The 10498-nt window shown below is 44.2% G+C and overlaps 1 long non-coding RNA gene across 1 annotated transcript; it reads left to right on the forward strand.

The window, feature by feature from the left end:
* Window positions 1-2278: 2278 nt before the first annotated feature.
* Window positions 2279-8873, forward strand: LOC138421132 (uncharacterized). Its single transcript, XR_011249416.1, has 3 exons — window positions 2279-2473; window positions 6508-6640; window positions 6918-8873. It is a non-coding gene; the product is annotated as an uncharacterized lncRNA (long non-coding RNA).
* Window positions 8874-10498: the final 1625 nt, after the last annotated feature.

Genomic DNA, 10498 nt, shown 5'->3' on the forward strand with positions numbered 1-10498 from the left:
GGGTTTAGACATAGACTGTCTGGAAAACCATGCACAGGCCTGGGTGGATTTTCCCTGAAGCTAGATTTTAGAGCAATAGGAGAGAGAGGAGTTGCCAGGAGGAAAGGAGCCAGGCACGACCAGCTAGACTGTGCGATAACCCTGAGGGTCAAAGGGACTGAGAGGTGGTTCCTGGAGGCTGCCTGGAAAGGTGTCCCAGCCTGGTGAGTTTGGAGACATGTGGGCACACAGATAACACAGATGCGTGTGGACAGAACAAGCTGCCCTACTAAATTCTCAACACATCAAGACTCAAGTAACCATGCTTTGGAGCCCACTTAATTTTTTGTAGCAGAGGGAGAGAACTTTCTACTTCTCACTTCACATAACACACACACACACACACACACACACACACACTAACATACACGCAACTGAGCTGTCATGGAACCATAAGGTGAGAGCATTGATGTCCAGGAGAGGTCAACGAAACCTTTCACTGTAGGGCTTCTTTAAAATACAAGAGTCCCAACTGCATCCAAGTAAAGCTGCATGTATTGAGCGATCTGATAAATATGCCAACAAGCCCTGCAATGTGTCAGTGACACTCGGAAGTCAGTTTTCAGAAGCACATCTGCTGGCCACTCACGCCTTCCCTTCTTGTTCTAAGCAAAGGGCCTTTCTGAAAAGATGGACACAAAGAGGCTAAAGTAGCCCAGTTGGGTTTCCTCCTCATTAAATGAGATGGGAGCAGGCTTAGAATGAAGGAAACGATTTTTATGGAGGAAGATGGGAAATCACCGTTAATGGAGCACTGAATGAGAACCATTCCTTCTCATGCCCCTGGGGAAATCAAACAGGCGGATCAAGGGGGAACAGGGGCCCCTGAGGGCTGAAAGTGCAGTAGCTGAAGCAACACTGCTGGTGTAAGACAGCCAGGCTGTGAATTCCAGCCCTACTAATTACCTGGGGCTGATTACTTGCCTTACTGTTGTTCAGCTGCTAAGCTCTCTGACTTTTTGCAACCCCATGGATTGCAGTACACCAGACTTTCCTGTCCATTACCATCTCCCACCTCCCGGAGTTTGCTCAAACTCATGATTGAGTCAGCGATGTTCTTGCTGTGATGCTGCCCCTATCTCCTCATCTCTAGAATGAAGATGTAAATTGCTTTACTTAAAGTGTTTTATAAGGATCACATGAGTATAGACTAATAGTTATCAAATGTTTTTATTGCCAGGAAACCCCTTTTGGGCGGTTTCCCAAAGTGACTTAGTGGTAAAGGACGTGCCTGCCAAGTAGGAGATGCAGGTTCGATCCCTGGGTTGGGAAGATCCTGGAGAACGAAACAGCAACCCATTGATAGCTCATTCTTACTGATAAGAAAGCACCTTTAAAACAGTGAGGTCTTACTCAAGAGTCCCAAAGTGACTTTCATTTAGAGTCGGACCCTCTGTTCCTAGGAATCCAGCAGAGAAGGGGTGAACTGCAAGGACAACTTCTGCTTCTTAAATTGTAATCTTTATTCCCCCACCCCCCCCACCCTGGGCAAGATATCAATGTCCCACAACCTGAAAATGAGTGTTTCACTATTGTGCTCCAGGGATCGAGAAAGTTTGCTTTCATCTGAAATAGAAAGCATTTATTATCATCAAAACTAATGAATGCCAACCAAAACAGAAGAAAACTTTCAATTAAAAAGTTTCTGAATCAGGACAATTCTTCTGAATTTGAAAAAGTCAAATATGTCAACCACTGAATTTTACCTTTGTTTTACTATTGATTTTTTCTTTCTTTTATCAAAAGAAGTATTTGTGTTTAGATACACAGGAAAAAAAAAAGAGCTCAATATTGATTTTTAGAAACAATCTTTTTTTTCATTAAGATACAAAAGGTAATATATTGTAGCACTGAGGAGAATGCTATTCCTTTCCTGGTAGTCGGGTCTCACTAAAAATGAGAAATTATACTCTATTCTCTTATGATGAGAAACAGGGCACCAGGACTTTCATTACAGATTCATGTAGAAGCATCGAGGCATATGAATAAACCCCTTATTAGAGACAATCAAGCTATGCTACTATTATGGAGAAAGAGAAAGAAGAGAGTACAGACTATAGAAGTGGCTCCTTTTGCAACATTCAAATCCTTCGCAATGGTATTCTAGAAAGTGCCCAGAGTCATCTGTGTGGAGAGCTTGTCACAGTTTTAAAGGCTGCTTGAAATACATGGGATTGTCTTATCTGCAAGCACAGAGGGACTAGACCCCAGTTTAGACTGCAGTTGGTAAGAAGCAGTCACTCACATTGGCCAGGATGGGGGAATGCTTGGTCATTTTTGTAACTGGACAAAGTTCACGTTTTGTCTGTGTTCAGACATGGTTAGGGAGCAGTCTTGTTTTGTCTTGATCCATCCTGGTCGTGGAATGGCCTTGTCTGATGCTGATATTCTGTGAAATTATTTGTGTTCATCGGGAGAACACCAAGGCCCACTGGTGAGTATCAGGTGTGTCTGGATGTTAGGGGTTTTGTTCTCGGATCATTGTGGGCAGGCAGGACCCACTGGTTCACGTCTTGTTGCAGCCCATTCAGTGGGGAAGGAGGTGAATGCCAGTGACTGTTTCATACTTCTACTCTTTCTGCTTTTTTAGTGAAAGTGAAGTCACTCAGTCGAGTGCGACTCTGCGACCCCATGGACTGAAGCCCACCAAGCTCCTCTGTCCATGGAATTCTCCAGGCAAGAATACTGGAGTGGGTTGCCATTTCCTTCTCCAGGGGATCTTCCCGACCCAGGGATCAAACCCAGGTCTCCCACATTGCAGGCAGACTCTTTAACCTCTGAGCCACCAGGGATGAATAGACCAAATAGAATCATTCCTCATCTTTCAAGTGTATATGTTCTCAGTTCAAGTGAGAGCCAGAAATTAACTTAAGTCCCTGAGTCTTAACTCTAAACTCTCTGGAGAGAGAACACCCTTCACCTGTTTATATTTTTAAAACATTTATTCATTCATTATCCATTCTTAGTTGTGGCATGCAGGCTTCTCTGTAGCTGTGGCCTGCAGCACATGGGAACTTAGTTCCCCGACTGGGAATTGAATCCACGTCCCCTGCATTGGAAGCTGGATTCTTAATCACTGAACCACTTGGGGAAGTTTCAGTTCACCTGTTTTTAGATGAGATGGCTGCTCCTTTCTAATAACTTTTGTCTAGAAGGGAAGGAGTGTGCAAGAGAAATGTTGTTGCACAGGCCCACTCTGTGAAGGACAGTCCTTAAACAAGGAAGCCACGTGCTGGGCATTGCCTAGTACTAGGACAATTGACCTTCAACAATATGGTAGAATAACAAAAAAGCTAGTGCCTTGCATGGCTTTAGTGCTTTACAGAAGCAAAGCATTTCCATCATCATTTTTAACCCTTTGAACCATCTTGTGAAATGGGTATTATTTATTCGACTTAAAAGGGAGGAAGCTGAACCTTTGCAGAATTTAGAGATTTTCCTAAGCCTATACAGCCTGTTAATATAGAACCCAGACTTTATGATTTTTAGGACAGCTCTCCCTCCATTATGAGAGTGAAACCGTTAGCCCAGACCCTGAAAGCACACTCAGGAGGGATCAGCAGAAATTTGCTCAAGGTAAGACAGCATGTATAAGGTAGAGCCAGGTTTTAACCTCTGCTGTCAGATTCTGAGCCCAGGGTCAGAGTAGTGCACTATCAGCAGACTGAGAGGCTTGGGGAAGTCATGTAGGAATGGAGTTATTTTTGTCTCCAGAAGGGGAGAGAGATGGTAGAAAAGGAAAGGAGACAAGACTTTACACAGCTTTCCTGTTATGTGGAGGGTTTTGATAAGGCACAGAAACTGTCAAGGAGGACAGAGAAACTCACTAGGAAATCTGGGGACCTGAGGATAGGAATGGTGAGGAAGAGGGGACAGGGTGGCTTTGTCACGTGGACGGTGCAACCTCTTCTCCTACTACTTGTCTTTTACACAGAGATTAAGGTGACAATCTTAATTAGGGGGTTAGAGAGAATACTGACAGGATGATTGAGATTCTCTCCAGCCCTCCAGCTCTATGATCTATGGTTTTAATAAGCTCCGCAATGTCAGGAGACCCTATAAAATTGTCCCTGGAGCAGCAGTCTCTCCAGTTCTCAGTGGTGGCAGCAATTTTATATTGAGCTATTTTGCATTATATAGATTTTGTTCTTCTTACTTAATTAGGCTATTCTTGGGGAAAACACCCTAATAACTCAGCATGTCCTGCAGAGCCTGGCACTGCAGCCATGGGCATATGGATGCCAGCGTGACTCACCATGTCATTGACAAGCCCCTAACGAGAAGTGGGCTTTGACCTGGGCGTGTGGAGGATATTTAAACCCTCTAGGTCATCTCTCAGCAGGTGTCAGAGTGGTGACAAGTCAGTCAGGCGACCCTTAGGTTTAGAGCAGGTGGGGTTCAAAAGGATATAAAGCATTTGAGGACACTGATATTAGAATGTAAGGGCCCCCAGTAAGATGCAGGACACATAGTGTGCTCAGGGAATTTATTGTTTTCTCTTTGTACTTCCATTAAAATTTTAAAAAAAGAAGCAATCTGTTATTTTTTGGTTTCTCACTCTGAGAGCTGGAGCTGATTTTAAAGGATTAGTAGATTAATCAGTTCAGTTCTGGCCTTTGTCTCAGGGCACAGATGTTCCCTCCATGCTGCAGAGAGCCTCTGGCTCAGTGGGTGGGAGTGTCCTCAGACAAAGCCCCACAGCCCCCTCTGTTGTTGGAAAGTGTTGAGGGAAGGTTACTGACCGCGGGGTACTTCAGGGCGGAGGGACGGTCCACGAAGGGATAGCTCCACCAAATGACCCCCTTCCCGCCCATGGTGTTCTCCTGCAAAAGCTGAGGAAGCCACAGGTGTTCTCCTGTGAAGCCTGTCTCTAGTGCCCCGCCATCACCTCAGCATCCACGGGTGGCCCAGCAGCCACTGTGCAATCCCCCAAGCCCAGCCGTCCCTGCTCACGTCCACAGCCGGGCACCGTTTTCCCGCCCACGGATTCCTCCCAGTTCCAGGCGTTCTTTGTGAGCCACTCAAACACCGAAGCCGGCTTAGGAAGGTGGGAAGGGGAGTCCTGTCCTGGCTGCTCAGCTTCATTTCCATCTTGCTCCTCTGACCTGGTGTCCGACCCCTGAGTGCTTCATCCATCAAGGCCCGCACTGTTTTCCCTTTCCTGCTGTCACTCCATGGCTTGCAGGCCATTCAGTTATTCCTCTTTCCTATTGCAAATCCCTGGGCTTAGTCCCTATGCCAGAGGTCAAAGGCCACGTTTCCATGGTGTGAGGCCACCCTCATATTACTGTGTAAACGTCTGACTCCCAGGCTCTAGTTCACTGCCATCCCAGGCAACGAGAGGAACTTGAATCCTACCAAGATCCCATCTGGACATCAGTCCAACTTCTTACCCTGTATCCAAGCTAACAAACAACTTTGCTGCAGGTCTTCTGATCTGTCCCTCTCCCTGGTTCCTTGTGCCTGATCTGGAACTTAGGGAGACGCCCTGGGGAGGGGCTGGACCTCAGGTGAGCACCTTCACGCACATCCTTTCACTGTGAGGTCGTCATTATTCCTGGAATCCTTTCCCACAGCCCTCAGAAGAGCTGCTTCCTAAATAGAGCTGCAATTTTCCTCTCAAAGGAATTTAAAATTAGATGTCTTTGTTCTCCCATCTCATTTCGTGCCTCATGATTGCAGTGATATAGGGGGAGCTTGTCACTTTCTCCATCCCAAGGTGGCTATAGAAACAATATTTGCCTCGTTAATTTTTCTTTTAGTACATGGAATAAAACATATCTGTTTCCATCAACATTTCAGGTTTGGGGTTTCTACAGATTTACAGTGAGCAGATGTGCTGCAGCCTATGAAAAGAACAGGCTTAGAGACAGTATGCGTGTGTGTGTCCTATTCCCTGACACTGCCATGAAACTTATCCTGAAAGCATGAAAAAGAAAGGCTAGGGTTTTCAGAGAACAGAAAAATGACCTTGTCTGGTCCTGTCTGGTGGCCCTGAAGGTAAATCAGGCTGGGCGTATCTAGTGGTACTGACTGAAGGAGGTGAAGGGCAAAGACTGTAGTGTGGAGACTCTTCTGAAATTATCAAAGGAGAACGCTCAGTGTCGAGGCTCTGATCACTGCCACTGCCTCCATCATGGGCAAGATTTTTAGACATGAATTTTAGGATCACATCCTGGTGTCCCTTTCCATACCCTCAATTCTTCAAAGATGGTCAGGTATGCAACATACCAGCTGAATGCCAAATTTATAAGTGAGTAGCAGGCAGGAATTATTTTAATTGTCAGGCTAAGGAAATCTGAAGGTGCAATCTACTCTCAGGTTAGTTTTGGGGGTGACTCTCCCTCACTTCACTCATCTTGTTGGTATTCATGCTTTTCTAATTTAAATCTACCTAATGAATCTTTAAATTTGCCACCTGAGATTAAACCTTTTTTGATGAATATCCTCTCTTTTTTTATATTCTAGGTAACTACACCCTTCTCTTTTGCTAGAGTTCACCAATATTGAGCACTGGTTTGAAAGGATGAAAACCTCAAAATATAAAGCCTGGAGTCTATGTGGGCAAAGATGGCTCATAGGCAGTCTTGGCGAAGAAAGGGTGAGCCTGAATCTCACACATTTCATAGGTTCCGTGGCCCTGGGGCTGAACTCAGAGCACTTGTACCTTGAAAAACCCACTGTAAATATTCAGTGAGCTGAAAATGGAGGAAGGGCTGACGGAGAACCGAAGCAGTAAATTCTACTCTAAGGCACAGGAGAAATATTTTTCTTGGTTGAAAGAATTTATGAGTACTGAGGGGGTGGAGCAATGTAGGAGTAGAGGGGATGAAGAGTGAAGGATTGAGCTCATAATTTGTTCTGATTCTTATTTTCAGGACTTGAATTGACTCCAAAGTATTTTCTGCCCACACCAGCATTTAAAAATATATATATACACATAATAAAATCATTAGCCCTGCTCTCTTATTATGAAAACAAAACACAGCCTCACAAACTCCTCAGCCCTGGTTATATATCAAGGTTTGATTAATTTTTGATTTTTCCTTGTTCTCTATCTGAATAATCACTGCAAGGATTATTCACTTCAACATTTTCCTTCTGAGGGCAAGATGCAATTTTGCAAAAAAATCTGGGAAGGTGAGTTGGCAGACAAAGGGAAGGCTGAGCACTGAGCACACCCAGTAGATGGCTGAGTCCCTTGTGCTAAGGGCAAACTGCTAAACCCCGTCATGCCTACAGACGCTGACTTGAGGTTTAATTTAGTTTAACACAGTGTGATTCAATAGTTAGCCTAGAAACTAGGCAATGTCAGGGCTACCCGTCCTTTAGGACTCCCTGAAAAACATCTTTAGGATGTCTGGTAAACATCAACATGGTCAGAACCTGTCTGAGTAGCCCAACACTTCCTAAGTGTGCTCAAGAGACTCCATGTCCCATAGGTGCCTTGAAACAAAGGGCTTCTGTTACCATGAGGGTGAGAAATGCTGTACCTGATAGCCCTCCTGGGAGATGTCCCCTGTGGGAGGACAAACCAAAAACTTTGAGATGCCCTGCTGCAAAAAAGTGTGTCCCATTTTATTTAAACCCAAATTTTCCAAAGCAATTTGGCTACTGACTCTTACTAACCGTTGCCTGTAGTTCTGCAGCAAGCCAACCTGTTCCAGTCTACCCTGACTCTGGACAGTCTCATGAAGAAATTCCCACCTCTCAAACTTTGTGCCATTGCTTATGGGGCTTCCCTGCTGGGGCAGGACACCCCTCTCCCTCTCACTCCCCTTGCTAACTCCCACTGCTTCCGTAGGATTCAGTGTGAGGATCACCCTCTCTGGGAAGTCTTCCTGTCCCTGATCTGACTGAAATCCTCTGTCTGGGGGTTCCCAGGGCATATCCTGTATTTCTCTCCCAGGCCATGAGACACTCTATTATAATTATATGCCGGTAACTATATGCCTTCCACTGAAGTTTCTTGAGGGCAGGGGACATATCTTATTCCTCTTACTCCTCAGAGTCTAGCATAGCATTGGGGTGGAAGTACACAGTCATGGAGTGCATACATGAGAATTAGTGAGATAACATGTGTGAAGCTATGGGGCAGAACTTTCCAGGGCCTCTCCCCTCTGGAAAGGCAGGGCTTGCACCACTCACCTGGGGTCCACCACCTTTCCTCATGGCTCCCCTAATACTTCTTCCCTGCCTGGCTGTGGGAGCATTTATGCTTAGCCTGCGTGAGAGATTCATGTCACCTCTTGTCAACTAAAGTTCCTGGCATCAGAAACTCTCTTATTCAACCACATCAGAACTCATATTGTTAAATGAGATTCTAAGGTGATTTGCTTGTAATTAAAGACTGATAAATACAGCTCTCAGGCAGAGCAGGGCTGACTGGATAAGTCATTATGAGATAGGGCCCACCTACAAAGACTTTAAAAGAAGGACCATCTGCAAACAGTGAGAGTTTTACTTCTTCTTTTCCAATTTGGATTCCTTTTATTTCTTTTTCTGCTCTGATTGCTGTGGCCAAAACTTCCAGAACTATGTTGAATAGTAGCGGTGAAAGTGGACACCCTTGTCTTGTTCCTGACTTTAGGGGAAATGCTTTCAATTTTTCACCATTGAGGATAATGTTTGCTGTGGGTTTGTCATAGATAGCTTTTATTATGTTGAGGTATGTTCCTTCTATTCCTGCTTTCTGGAGAGTTTTTATCATAAATGGATGTTGAATTTTGTCGAAGGCCTTCTCTGCATCTATTGAGATAATCATATGGTTTTTCAGAAAAATAAACGACCCAATCAAAAAATGGGCCAAAGAACTAAATAGACATTTCTCCAAAGAAGACATACGAATGGCTAATAAACACATGAAAAGATGCTCAACATCACTCATTATTAGAGAAATGCAAATCAAAACCACAATGAGGTACCACTTCACACCAGTCAGAATGGCTGCGATCCAAAAATCTGCAAGCAATAAATGCTGGAGAGGGTGTGGAGAAAAGGGAACCCTCCTACACTGTTGGTGGGAATTCAAACTAGTACAGCCACTATGGAGAACAGTGTGGAGATTCCTTAAAAAATTGCAAATAGAACTCCCTTATGACCCAGCAATCCCACTGCTGGGCATACACACGGAGGAAACCAGAATTGAAAGAGACACATGTACCCCAATGTTCATCGCAGCACTGTTTATAATAGCCAGGACATGGAAACAACCTAGATGTCCATCAGCAGATGAATGGATAAGAAAGCTGTGGTACATATACACAATGGAGTATTACTCAGCGGTTAAAAAGAATTCATTTGAATCAGTTCTGATGAGATGGATGAAACTGGAGCCGATTATACAGAGTGAAGTAAGCCAGAAAGAAAAACACCAATACAGTATACTAACACATATATATGGAATTTAGGAAGATGGCAATGATGACCCTGTATGCAAGACAGGGAAAGAGACACAGATGTGTATAACGGACTTTTGGACTCAGAGGGAGAGGGAGAGGGTGGGATGATTTGGGAGAATGACATTCTAACATGTATACTATCATGTGAATTGAATCGCCAGTCTATGTCTGACGCAGGATGCAGCATGCTTGGGGCTGGTGCATGGGGATGACCCAGAAAGATGTTATGGGGAGGGAGGTGGGAGGGGGGTTCATGTTTGGGAATGCATGTAAGAATTAAAGATTTTAAAATTTAAAAAATAAAAAACTAAAAAAAAAAAAAAAATAAAAGAAGGACCATGCGGGTTGTTAAATCTACATCTCAGAAAGTAGGATAAGTGAATTGGAAGGTAGTAAAAATCATTTGCATGCCTCATTCTTGTTCTCTCAGGCATTTTTTAGATGCTCTTATATGTATCAACTAAGTTAATTCTCCTGTCACCTACTCAAATATCAACAATGGTACATGCAGGGAAATAACTACATTCTGAGCCTGACCCATTTTTTAATGCTTTTCATTTGAAATAATTATAGATTCACAAAAAGTTGCAAAACTAGTACTGAGAGGTCCCACGTATGCTCCAGCCGGCTTCTCCCAGTGGTAGCATTTTACATAACTTTAGTGCAATATCAAAACAAAGAAATTGATATTGGTACAATCTATAGATGTTATTCGGATATCACCAGTTTTTACATGTGTGGGTTAGCCCTATGCAAGTTTTCACATGTAAAGTTTCCAGTAACCACCACACACACACAGAACTGTTCACCAGCACAAAGAAACTCCCTGTGAGATTGTCCCGTTTTGGGAAGGGCGGCAGGCAGCTGCAGCAGAGCCTCATGTCAGCTACTGATACTCACTGTGTTGTCTGAACATGACCTGCGGTACTGAGCAGCCATCAGCTGGCTCCAGGATACAGCTAGCACCAAAAGTGAGTGCTACCTCCCAAAGTGTGTCTACCAAGCATCAAAGTGTGAACAGAAGGGACAAATATCAAAAAGGGTAGCACTTTTTTCTT

The sequence above is a fragment of the Ovis canadensis genome, chromosome 15 (genome assembly GCF_042477335.2).
Source record: "Ovis canadensis isolate MfBH-ARS-UI-01 breed Bighorn chromosome 15, ARS-UI_OviCan_v2, whole genome shotgun sequence".
Classification (NCBI taxonomy): Eukaryota; Metazoa; Chordata; class Mammalia; order Artiodactyla; family Bovidae; genus Ovis; species Ovis canadensis.